Consider the following 12,580-nt stretch of genomic DNA (forward strand, 5'->3'; position numbering starts at 1 on the left):
ACGTGACTTTTTGCCATTGCTGTGCCGATATCACCAAGCGCTCCATATTGTAAGAACATTAATAGCGATATCAGATGCCGGTATGCCGGAAAGGTCTTCAATCTGCGAAGACTACAGGCGAAAACGAAGTTATCGGAAATTACTGGTTTTTGGTAACTAAGAGCATATCATCACCGTGAATGACCAAACTCCCGTGGCAGTGGACAAGATCACCTGTCTTGGCAGTACGCTGTCGCGTGTAGTCCAAATCGATGATGAGACAAATGCCAGAATTGCTAAAGCAAGTGTGGCCTTTGGCATCTTACAAGCAAATGTGTGGGGATAGAGGTGTCAGTCATCAATCAAAACTTAAGGTCTATAAAGGCTCTGTATTGCTAAACCTGCTGTATGAATGCGAAACATGGACGTTGTACGTACACCATGCCCAGCAGCTGACTCATTTTCAATGGGCTGCCTGAGTAAACCTATGCAAAAACCATGATTTTAATAATTCAAAAAATTAAAAATTTTGAGTGCTCATGATCAAACCTATATTTATCAGCATAGATGAAACATATATTTATCAGTATAGATGAAACCTGGATGTCAGCTTCTGAGCAGATGAAAGGATATGAGCCGCGGCATGTATTTGAAACATGTGCTTTCAATTCCGCACCAAAGAGTCAGGTGCTAATTTTAGTAACGAGTGTTCCAAACTCAAGACTGTTAAAGGACTGAAATTTTATCAATAAAACAATGTCATTTTCAATGGGCTGCCTGAGGAAACTGATGTGGATATGATGTCAGGACGGGATTTCAGACTCTAAGGTTCTCACACAGGAATATAGAAGAAATATCGCCTTGATGGTTAAATGATGACATATTTAAAACTTTAAAATATCGGGAACTACATACTATATCATTATTCATATATAGTTTATTAATCTGTCTAAATTTAGCCTGATTGACATAAGTGAAGTTTATAACGTGATTTTAAATTTGCCAGCATAATATAATTTTTAAAAAAAATCGCTTTAAGACATATCAATGTATCTTACTAATTTAATATACATTCCACACGAAAGTAATAATATTAATTATTTGGGTATTTCACTTTTTTTGTGCATTTTATTGTTTTCATATAAGTATCATGTCGTAATACCTTCCTGGATTCCTGGATAATTTACCGACTTCCGAAATTATAGTTGGAAGGAAGAAGCACATGAAAAGTAGTGTGATCTGTTGTTAACAAATATAACAGCTGGTATATATATATATATATATATATATATATATATATATATATATATATATATATATACAGGAGTCTGACGTTTTATCAATAAAGTACTGCGAAATCTCTGACAAAAGTTGATCACCTTATCGGTAATATAAATGAACACAAAAGAGTGCAACAGTGACCACAACCCTCCGCTCGATTCGACTTTTCTCACGTGTCATGTATCGCTTCAGATTCACAAGAAGACTGAAAAACTACACATATTCATTTAAAAGACAGTAAAGTGCTAACGCATAACTTTCGTACGACTATCGCATGCATACAATATGGCGAATTAACCTTTATTTTCACCATCACGGTCACAAACCCTTTCTATTAGAATCTAGCAGACGGAAATAATCATTTTACCACGACTGAGTAACATGATGAAAGTAGTTTCACAAAATAAAATCTTTAGCTTGCTTTTTATTTCAGATTGTATCATTTGATAAATTTATATAAATTTCCAGAACATAAATATGTAGTTCAAGTTCGGATAGTAGAAATTACGGTTGATGACGTCATCACACTTCAAATATTAAAGTCGGATGGTGGGCCCGGTTGCCACCTGGTAAGATCATCTGTTGTTTGTACTGATATTTCTGAAAATAATAGTGGAGAAGAAAATATGATACTTGTATTAGAGATGCACTATTTATGATGATGATTGAATGAAACAAACAGTAGGAAAGGAGAAAAGCTGATACTTTATACCAGTGGTTAACCATTGATAATGAAGGTAGTGTGTGTGCGTGTGTGTGTGTGTTTATGTCAGAGAGAGAGAGAGAGAGAGAATAGTTGTGGCGTATAAAATCAATGCGTAATACGGTACATTACAATTAATGACGATGCAAGATTCTTCTTGATTTACCGATGGTGATGGCGAGAGCAAAGGCAGATGAATGAAAAAATTACTGAAGAAGGCGATAGAAGAGAAACATGTCGAATTGAGCGGAGGGCTGTGGTCACTGTTGCACTCCTTGTTTTCATTTATATTACCTTTAAGGTGATTTCTTTTTTGTCAGAGATTTCGCCCTACTTTATTGTTGTTGTTGTTGTTGTTGTTGTAGGGTTTAACGCCATTTTTCAGCACACGATATGCTATACATGGCGGCCAGTATTAATGATGGAGGAAGAACCCTGGAAAACCCCGGGAAGAACCACCGACCCACGAGAAGCTACTGGCAGGCTTTCTCACGTACCCACGTTAGCCGAGCCTGAGACTCGAACTCACGCAGACAGAGGTGAGATGGCAGTGATCCGTAACGGTGAGCGCTTTAGATCACTCGGCCACTCGGGGCCCCCACACAGATAGAGTATAATAAAGTATTTTTAGTTGTTTACAGAAATGAAATTTAAAAAATAAAAAATGTCAATTAGGTCAAGCAGAAATGAACTAAAATTTTGGAGAAGGTCAAGTCCAGCAAACAATGTTACATTACAATAACATGTATGACATTTATAATAAAATGTAAAACTAACAGACAATTAAATCAAATATTCATAATATAACGTGGACAAGAAAAGAAGTTGACAATACCGATTTTTATTCTTCATCATATATCGTCGACATATTTGTAAAACTTTATATGGAATTAATTTTCTATATTGGACGAATTAATTAGTCTTTAGCAAATTTCTATGGGGCAATAAAAATGGCTAATTATACATATATAAATACACATATACATATGCACGGACGGACTACGGACAGTCCTAATGCAGTATTTATATACGTATAAACGGTACAATTGAATGCATTTATTCCTTCAATTGTAAGTCACTAAGCAACCTGGTTGAACAAATCCACATGTTGGCGTCAACCACATGCATTTATTTTAGCGAAACATTACAGAATATGAGTAATCATATACTACTACGTACTAATAGGTTTCTAGAATATGACCCTGCGTCATCGATAGGTTCTATGGTGTAATGGTTAACACTCTGGACTCTGAATCCAGCAATCCGAGTTCAAATCTCGGTGGAACCTAAGTTTATCTTTTAAATCCTAAAAATACTTTTTCTTAAAGTTTTATGCAGAGCAGGTGGCAAATGTACAAAAAGGAAGCGACTATGCCTGGTATGTACCCATATAACGTCGTACAGCATTGCTTGGAAATCGGATAGTGTGTAATATGAATCTAGTTTCGCAACAGAGTTTCAACTTACTGCCCCTTACTGACAACTCAGTAATTCGCACTTAAAACTAAGTATTTCATAAATTCTCTGCAACTGCATTACGATTTCAACACTTAGATATCTCGTAATTACGACCTTGATTTCTTAATTGCAATGAAAGAATTGCGCACTGAGATAAATTTTGGTGTTATAAAATGTGAGTAGTGTGTGGCTTATTTAAACATAATTTTTACACTTCTCAGCATTAAATATTAAGTTTTTAGAAATACATGTACATTTTTCACAGGACACGGGAGTAGTCCAAACGAGCGAATAATCTTGAAAATTGGTGTCTGGAAAATCAACATTTTACTGAGCTATAGAATACGTCTACTATTACATTGTCTTTATCTGAATCTTGTATTAATTCTCTCCATCTGTATCTCTTAACATTTTATTACTTGTAGTAGACTTATTCAGTAGCAGGTCTAAATTTCAAAAAATCAAAAATTTTCCTCCGGAAGTAGGCGATACCTTGACGTGGTCCGGGGGCTTAATTCTCAATATAAATGATAACGAAAATCGCCTAATTTCCTTTCAACAATGTGCCTGTAAATTCATCTATCTTTTTATCTATGTTTCTTTTTTATCTTTTAATATTTCTTCTGCAGTCAACGTTTTTCTTAACTAACACTGAAAAATTAATCCCATAGAAATTAAAGAGTTTACCGTTAGCAATGTTTGAACTTAACTTTGAAATAGCCAGGAAAGATTGCCTCAATGTCCGGTAGGAATAGATGGGCTGATTTGAAGAAAAATTGGAAAAACTATGGACCACAAGGAAAAAAAGTTTGGAAAAGTAGGAACCACAACACAAAAGTTCGGAAACGTAGGGACCACATTAAAAAGGGGAAGGTAGTGACTGAATTAATAAAACTGGGGAAAGTAAGGAGAGGTGGGATTGACCTAGGTATACAACAAATATATTTATTCAGATTTTACGAACACCTGTTTATTTCAGTACTAGATTGTAGAATAAATGATATGCAATGAACGTAACAGTACACGCACACACACACACACATTATGATAATCTTTTTTTGCAGCATGGTTAAATTAAATGTCAGATATCCCAAGGGCTTACCATTCATTTCATAGTGACCAACACAACATCACCAAGATTAAATGGTTAATGTTTGTCAACCAAATATACTTCTTTCACAAAGTAATTACATTAAATGGTTAATGTTTGTCAACCAAATATACTTCTTTCACAAGGTAATTGCAATAAATATGACTATTATTGTTTCCACTTTCCACTGCTATATTTGGCATTTTCCAGTAGGAATATTTCCCTGTGTTGTATTTGCATCTAATTTTCCAATGCGTCAATCGTCTAGTGTAGTATATGTCCGTCATTGCTTGGCCTACAGAAAGATACTCGTCATTTTCTAGAGATTGTTTTCATGAAATTTTCCAGGCAGATAAGTTTCTATCCCAGTCATTTTTAATTTTTGTTTACACACACACACACACACACACACACACACACACACACACATTATGGACACATTTCTGATTTTGCATAAGAAGAAACGTATGATTTTACATTAAGAAAAGCGGATATGATTTCACGTGAACAAAGGAAGATATGTTTGTTGATTAAGGAACATAAATATGCAGTTACATTAAAAAACAAAGATATGATGTTACATTGACAAACGCAGTGATATTTCTTACTAAGCAAACGAACCCCATGTTAAAAAAGGTGGTGCAATGAAGGATGACTATTCGTAGCAAAAATCAGTAATCGAATTACTGAGACAAAATGTTGTTGTTCGTTTTCTTGGATGGGTGGTGGTTTGGGGGTGCTTTTTGTTATAAAGGGACTTATGAAGAATACACATTCAAATACTGTTCACATGGTATATTATGATGACGAAGAAAACATATTCCGTTACGGGCGTTAGAAGTTTTTAACTTTTTAGGTACCCTTTAACTGAGGAAATAACCTTATTAAGTTTTAATAAATGATGTAATCACACTGACTTTTGTGTCATACATAAGGTACAAAATGTACCACAAGTAGCATTTGCATTAATTACTAACAACATTTTCATGAATTACTAAAAACATTTGCATGAATTACTAACAACATTTTGCATGAATTACTAACAACATTTGCGTGAATTACTAACAACATCTGCCATGAATTACTAACAACATTTGCATGAATTACTAACACCATTTTGCATGAATTACTAACAACATTTTGCATGAATTACTAACATCATTTTGCATAAATTACTAACAACATTTGCATGAATTACTAACAACATTTGCATGAATTACTAACAACATATTGCATGACAACATTTTGCATGAATTACTAACAACATTTTGCATGAATTACTAACAACTTTTTGCACGAATTACTAACAACATTTGCATGAATTACTAACAACTTTTTGCATGAATTACTAACACCATTTTGCATGAATTACTAACAACATTTGCATGAATTACTAACACCATTTTGCATGAATTACTAACAACATTTGCATGAATTACTAACACCATTTTGCATGAATTACTAACAACATTGGCAGCGTCGTCTGCATATTATTGATAATCTCCAAGACATCATCAGACAGCTTAAAGCATATTTTTGTTTTTCCTTGGGGCCTCGGGGGCTCTGGGCTTTGGAACCCTATTTCATCTATTACACACAGTCACTAGAACAACTCACCAAATGTTCCACACTAGGTCATGCATGAAACTTAACAATCGTCGTTAGCTACATCGGTAAGAATGACAAAAGAACCGTTTAACATTAAACACTGAGGCCACTCAGTATTCCACACCATACTCAATCGCTTCCTCGATGACATTTGATGCGGCAACTACATTGTGTTCTATGTTATTCTTCAAAATTACGATCTGACTCTGTGGATGCCTTCGGTTTTAATGTCATATGATGGCACAACCATCCTGCACACGACGTTTTCTTTGGGTCAATTAGGCATGATTGGAATATGCGTATATTGGAAATATGTCAAATTAAGATCACATTCTTCGGACAACATACCCCAGAGTGGAAATCTGATGCCCATGTATTCTACACTTTCAACGCTTTACAGCCATTTCTGCAGACCTTTTGACACTGCCCACTAAACCGTCACAAGACTCTTTTCCGTGGCCGCTTTCCAAGTAATTCCACCAGGTGCTTAATCAATATTCAGTTTTGTTTAACTGCAGTATCCGAAATGTGTTTGTTTCCATACTTATCCGAAGGAGAATCTGTGTGGTAGTGAACTGTTGTTCAGTCTAGGTATTCCTCTTTAAGCATCGGAATCAGCTTCCTCAAAATTGCATAAGCGGCGTTGTGTTATAATGCGTGAGATCAGATAGTGCAGAGCTTTTTAATGTGGCCCGCCGTTGTGTGGAGCGTTATCGCGGTATTGTTCCAGTATGCCGACGATAATTCTTCCACAGGAAATTCTCTGCGAAGTCTATCCATACAAGTATATGCCCCACCTCAAGAGTCTCTTGCAAGCATTTCATCTCTGCATATTTGGTATTTACTCTTATAAAATGCATCCTTAATTCATCTATCTCTGATGCAAACATTTCTTTAAATTTTGCTTTTATAAATGTCCCTTCAACTTGTTTGCATCTTAATTTTTGTGTCATCCTTTAACCTTTTCCAATGGATAAATTTCACCAAATCTATAAATATCTCTATGATTTCATGAATATTATCATTATCTTCATATTCTCTGATAAAAATATATCGGGGTTACTGGAACAAAGTTTAATATTTAAAGAACAAAATAAATTGCTTTTATTGGAAATAGACATTTGCATGATGAAAACATATCCTAGTGTGCTTGTTAGCGAAGATGTAGCTTTTATTATTGTTTCTGACTGTTTATGCACGTTGTGTACGGTAGTCTCTCGAATGTGACAAATACAAATGTGGAATAATAAGGGTTTCAGATTTTATAAAAGCTCGTGCGACCTGTATTTATTAGAATTGCAACGGTGTATCTGGGATTTCTGTGTTACATGAAGAAACACGGATATACTGTAATTTTAAAAAAGACAGATATATTGTTACAATAAGAAACACATATATACTGTTACATCAAGAAACACAGATATACTTTTATAGCAGGAAACATATATATATTGTTACATTAAGAAACAAAGACATGCTGTTGCATTAAGAAACCCGGATATAATGTTACATTAAGAAACACGATATACTGTTACATTAAGAAACACGAATATCCTTTTACATCAAGAAACACCGATATACTGTTATAATAAGAAATACGGACATGATATTACATTAAGAAACACTAATATACTGTTACATTAGAATCGCGGATATCCTGTTACATTAAGCAACACGAATATACTGTTACATTAAGAAACACGGACATACTATTACATTAAGAAGCACGGATATACTGTTACATTAAGAAACACGGATATACTGCTACATTGAGAAGCACGGATACATTATTACATTAAGAAACACGGATACACTGTTACATTAAGAAACACGGACATGATCTTATATTAAGATGAATTAGACTTAACAACTCAAGGGTTCTATGTATGTGAGCAGGGAAGACATCACAAAAGCCAAGTGGACATCATATAAACATCTAGAAAAAGTAACCAAACATCTATAGGTCGCGTGGGGGATAGCTAGTCATGGGAGGTAGAGGCGAGAATGGGTGTCCGGGGACCCATGGTGTATTGAATGAGGCAAAAGACCTATATCCGTAGTACTAGTGGATATCATAGTAGAAATAAACAAAATATGTATCAGTGAATAATGGTTACAGATAATTAGTATTAATTATTGGGTTAAATAGGGAAACTACACTAGAAACTCTGCATGTCTCAGTTACATGTAGCAATGTTTAATTTTATCTCAATTTTAATAATGGACACGTATCTACACTCCTCAGGTGTGAATTGATATCATTATCAGAATCAGTTGATTTAGAGCCACATTCAGCGTTTTCTTAGATATTTTTTTCCACAAAGGTTGATCAGAATATAGATTATATTTTAAACATCAAAGGTTCCTTTGCCTTCTTAAAGTAGAGTAAGTATATTCCCACTCGGGTTACAGTTCTTTTCATAGTTATTGTCTATGTAATTACATTCGTGGCGTGTTCCTACTACACAGGTACACTTCCTGTGTACATAAGAGAAGGCATCTATGTACATTGATAGATATAAACCTGGGGCAATCTGATTAAATTCAGATCTCCTCTGTCTTACGTGAAGATCTGAGAGCGACCGCTAAGGACTAATGTTCTGATGACCTTTCAATTAGCCAATGGAATTGCAACTTTCAGAAATTTTAAATTTCCAATCGTTCGGCCCACCATGATGCCTTATAGCACACTGCACAGTCTCCAAAACGCTAAGATGTAAGACTTCATCTAGTTGGCTCATAAAATTAGCGATTATGCTAATAACACAAGTCATCAGAACATGGCCCCTACATGGCCGCTGTCATATCTTAGTGTAGAACAGTGGAGATCTAAGTTTAATAAAGTTGAGCTTACACACTTTCTACAAGTGGCTCGTCAAGATGAGCTACACGGGTTCCATGGTATAATGGTTAGCACTCTGGACTTTGAATCCAGCGATCCGAGTTCAAATCTCAGTGGAACCTTAATATTTCTTATTTTAATTTCTTTCTTTTTTACATTTTTTTCTAAAGACTTTATTTTGTAAATCCTAATGCGAAATAAGAGGTGGGTGTATGCAAATTGATGCAAATATAATCCCGATGTGTGTCTATTTCGTCATACAACATAGTTTGGAAACCGGTTAGTTCAAGTAAGACTAAATTTTCACAGTTATTGAGTTACAAATTAAAAATAAAACAATCTCGAAGCTAAAATAAAGTTTGACAATTTCTTCATATTGCCGGAGGATCCTCGTCTCTATCTCTATGTAAGTGTCAATTAATCGCTGTACATGGTTGTTTATTGATACATATATAGACCTTTTGCATACGTCCTTGGATTTTTCAACGACCTTTCCATACGTCCTTGGATTTTTTGACGAAACAAAACTATGCCTCGGATATGTCTTCGCAGTAATTTACAGAAAATGTTTAATTTTGGTCACCGAAAATATCTCCGAAACAACAAATAAACCCTGATCTATTCGGACTACCTCGACAGTTTCTACAAATATAATGACTGTACGATTGACCTAGAGCTTACGATAGAAAAAAACAGTTCGATGCATTCGCAATTTTCGGCCAATCCTTTTTTGTAAATAGGTGAGGTGATCCGACTGCAGCTATCGGCATATATTTCAAGGAATCATCCATAGAATTGACCTCGAAATTGAGAATTTAAAAGGCGCGGCCTTGTTCTTATCACGTGACCTTTTGCCATTGTGGAGCCGATATCGCCCAGCGCTCTATAACATTAATAGCCATATCAGATGCCGGTATGCCGGAAAGTTCTTCAGTCTGCGGAGACTACAGGCGAAGACGAAGTGATCCGAAATTACTGTTTTTGGTAACTAAGATCATACCATCACCGTGAATGACCAAACTCCCGTGGCAGTGGACAAGATCACCTGTCTTGGCAGTACGCTGTCGCGTGTAGTCCAAATCGATGATGAGACAAATGCCAGAATTGATAAAGCAAGTGTGACCTTTGGCATCTTACGAGCAAATGTGTGGGGATAGAGGTGTCAGTCATCAATCAAAACTTAAGGTCTATGAAGGCACTGTATTGCCAAATATGCTGTATGAATGCGAAACATGTATGGTGTACGTACACCATGCCCCAGCAGCTGAATCACTTTCAATGGGCTCCCTGAGGAAACTGATTTGGATATGATGTCAGGACAGGGTCCCAGTCTCTGAGGTTCTCATACAGACAGGAATATAGAAGAAATATCGCCTTGATGGTTAAATGATGACATATTTAAAACTTTAAAATCTCGGGAACAACATACTATATCATTATTTATATATAGATTATTAAATCTAAATTTAGCCTGATTGTCATAAGTAAACTTTATAAAGTGATTTTACTTTAGATAGCATATTTTCATTTTATTAAATCAATTTAAGACATTTAAATGTATCTTACTAATTTAATATACATTCTACACGAGAGTAATAATATTAATCCTTTGGATATTTCCCTTTTTGTGCATTTTATTATTTTCATATGAGTATCATGTCGTAATACATTCCTGGATTCCTGGATTTACCCATTGCTATAAATTACAGTTGGAAGGAATAAACATATAGAAATTAGTGTGATCTGTAGTTAACTTATTTAACATCTTGAATATTGTAACCTTCCCGAACCTTTGAAAGAAACTATTCAGGTATTAGATGAAGTATAACAATTTCGATACAAATCTTTATATCATTGGCACGAGCAAGGTATTAGACATTGGAACATGTTTCTCTTCTCTAGCCTTCTTCACTGTCGTAGTCATTATTAACGATTGTAAATCTCTAGTAAAGATTGTATTGACAGGTGGTCCTTCTTTTCATCCTTCACCACCACCATGTTTTCACCTCAACATCATCAATTGTATAATTATCAGGGAAAGAGTACCAGTTGAACATCTCTAACATCAGTATTACCATAAATGCTAAATATAAGTAATTATTTCACTCGTCATCTGCCTTTGCTCTATCATCATCGTTACATCATACAAGAATCATTTTTGTTCTCTCTCGCATTGTCATTAATTGTAATGTATCGTACGTATTGATGTTATCAGTTACAACTATTCTCTCTCTCTCTCTCTCTCTCACACACACACACACACTATCATCACCAGTGGTTAATCAGTGGCATAAAGCATCAGCTATTCTCCTTTCCTACTGTTTTTTTTTATTATCTCTCAATCATTATCAACATCATCATCATAAATAGCACATCTCTCATACAAGTATCATATTTTCTTCTCCACTATTATTTTCTGTTATGAAAAAAATATCAACAGAAACAACATATGATCTTACCTGGTGGCAACCTCAAGAAAATCGATTAAACACATCAAATTTTAATCTACCAGGCCCATCATCCATCTTTAATATTTGAAGTGTGATGACGTCATCAACCGTTATTTGTACTATCCGAACTTTAACTACATATTTCTGTTCTGGAAATTTATATAAAATTTTAAAATGATACAATCTGAAATAAAAAGCAAGCTGAACATTTTATCTTGTGAAATTATTTTCATCATGTTATTCAGCCCGTGGTAGAATGGGCTACTTCCGCCTGTTGGATTCAAATAGAAAGGGTTTGTGACCGTAATGGTGAAAATAAATGTTAATTTGCCGGATTGGATTCATGCGATGGTCGTCCGAAAGTTGTGCGTTGGTACTTTACTATCTTTTGAATGTATATGTGTAGGTTTTCAGTCTTCTTGCGATTCTGAAGCGATCAAAGACGCGTGAGAAAAGTCGAATCGAGCGGATGGCTGTGGTCACCGTTGCACTCCTTGCGTTCATTTACACTACCAAGCCCAGTGCAAGAATATTTGGCTCCTTTGACCTTGCAACCCCCACCCACTTCGGGCTATCGCTTATTATAAACTGTTCTTTAGTATTAATACAGATACGGCTTTATAAATTATGAATTTCATTATTTAGTTCAAGTATGTATTGATAATAAGTTAATAACCTGACAGTGTACTCCGTTTTGAGCGGCCCCCAAATCTTGGCGCCCTTTGCATTTGCCTAGTTCTCCTAGCTGTGTGTAAGTGTGTATGTATAATGATATACTACTACCTACTAATAGGTTTTTAGAAAATGACCCTTCGTTATCTACAGGTTCCATGGTGTAATGGTAAGCACTCTGGACTCTGAATCCAGCAACCCGAGTTCAAATCTCTGTGAAACCTAAGTTTATCTTTTCAATCCTAAAAATACTTGTTCTTAAACTTTTATGTCGAACAGAAGACGAATGTACGGTAGTAGAAGCGAAATTGAGAGGATACATTGTAGGTACCTATTTAACGACATACAGCATTGTTTGGAAATGGGTTAGTGACAAATATGAATCTAGTTTCGGAATATGGTTGAAACCTACTGCCCGTTACTGACAACTCTTTAATTAAGTATTTCGTAAATTCTCTGCAGCTGCATTACGATTTCAACACTTAGATATATCGAAA

At 35.2% G+C, this 12,580-nt stretch overlaps 1 non-coding gene across 1 annotated transcript; it reads left to right on the forward strand.

Moving 5' to 3' along the window:
- The first annotated feature begins 3,179 nt into the window (after positions 1-3,179).
- Positions 3,180-3,251, forward strand: Trnaq-cug (transfer RNA glutamine (anticodon CUG)). Its single transcript has one exon. It is a non-coding gene; the product is annotated as a tRNA-Gln (tRNA).
- The last annotated feature ends 9,329 nt before the right edge of the window (positions 3,252-12,580 follow it).

The sequence above is a fragment of the Sinohyriopsis cumingii genome, chromosome 17 (genome assembly GCF_028554795.1).
Source record: "Sinohyriopsis cumingii isolate HCF-2022 chromosome 17, ASM2855479v2, whole genome shotgun sequence".
NCBI lineage: Eukaryota > Metazoa > Mollusca > Bivalvia > Unionida > Unionidae > Sinohyriopsis > Sinohyriopsis cumingii.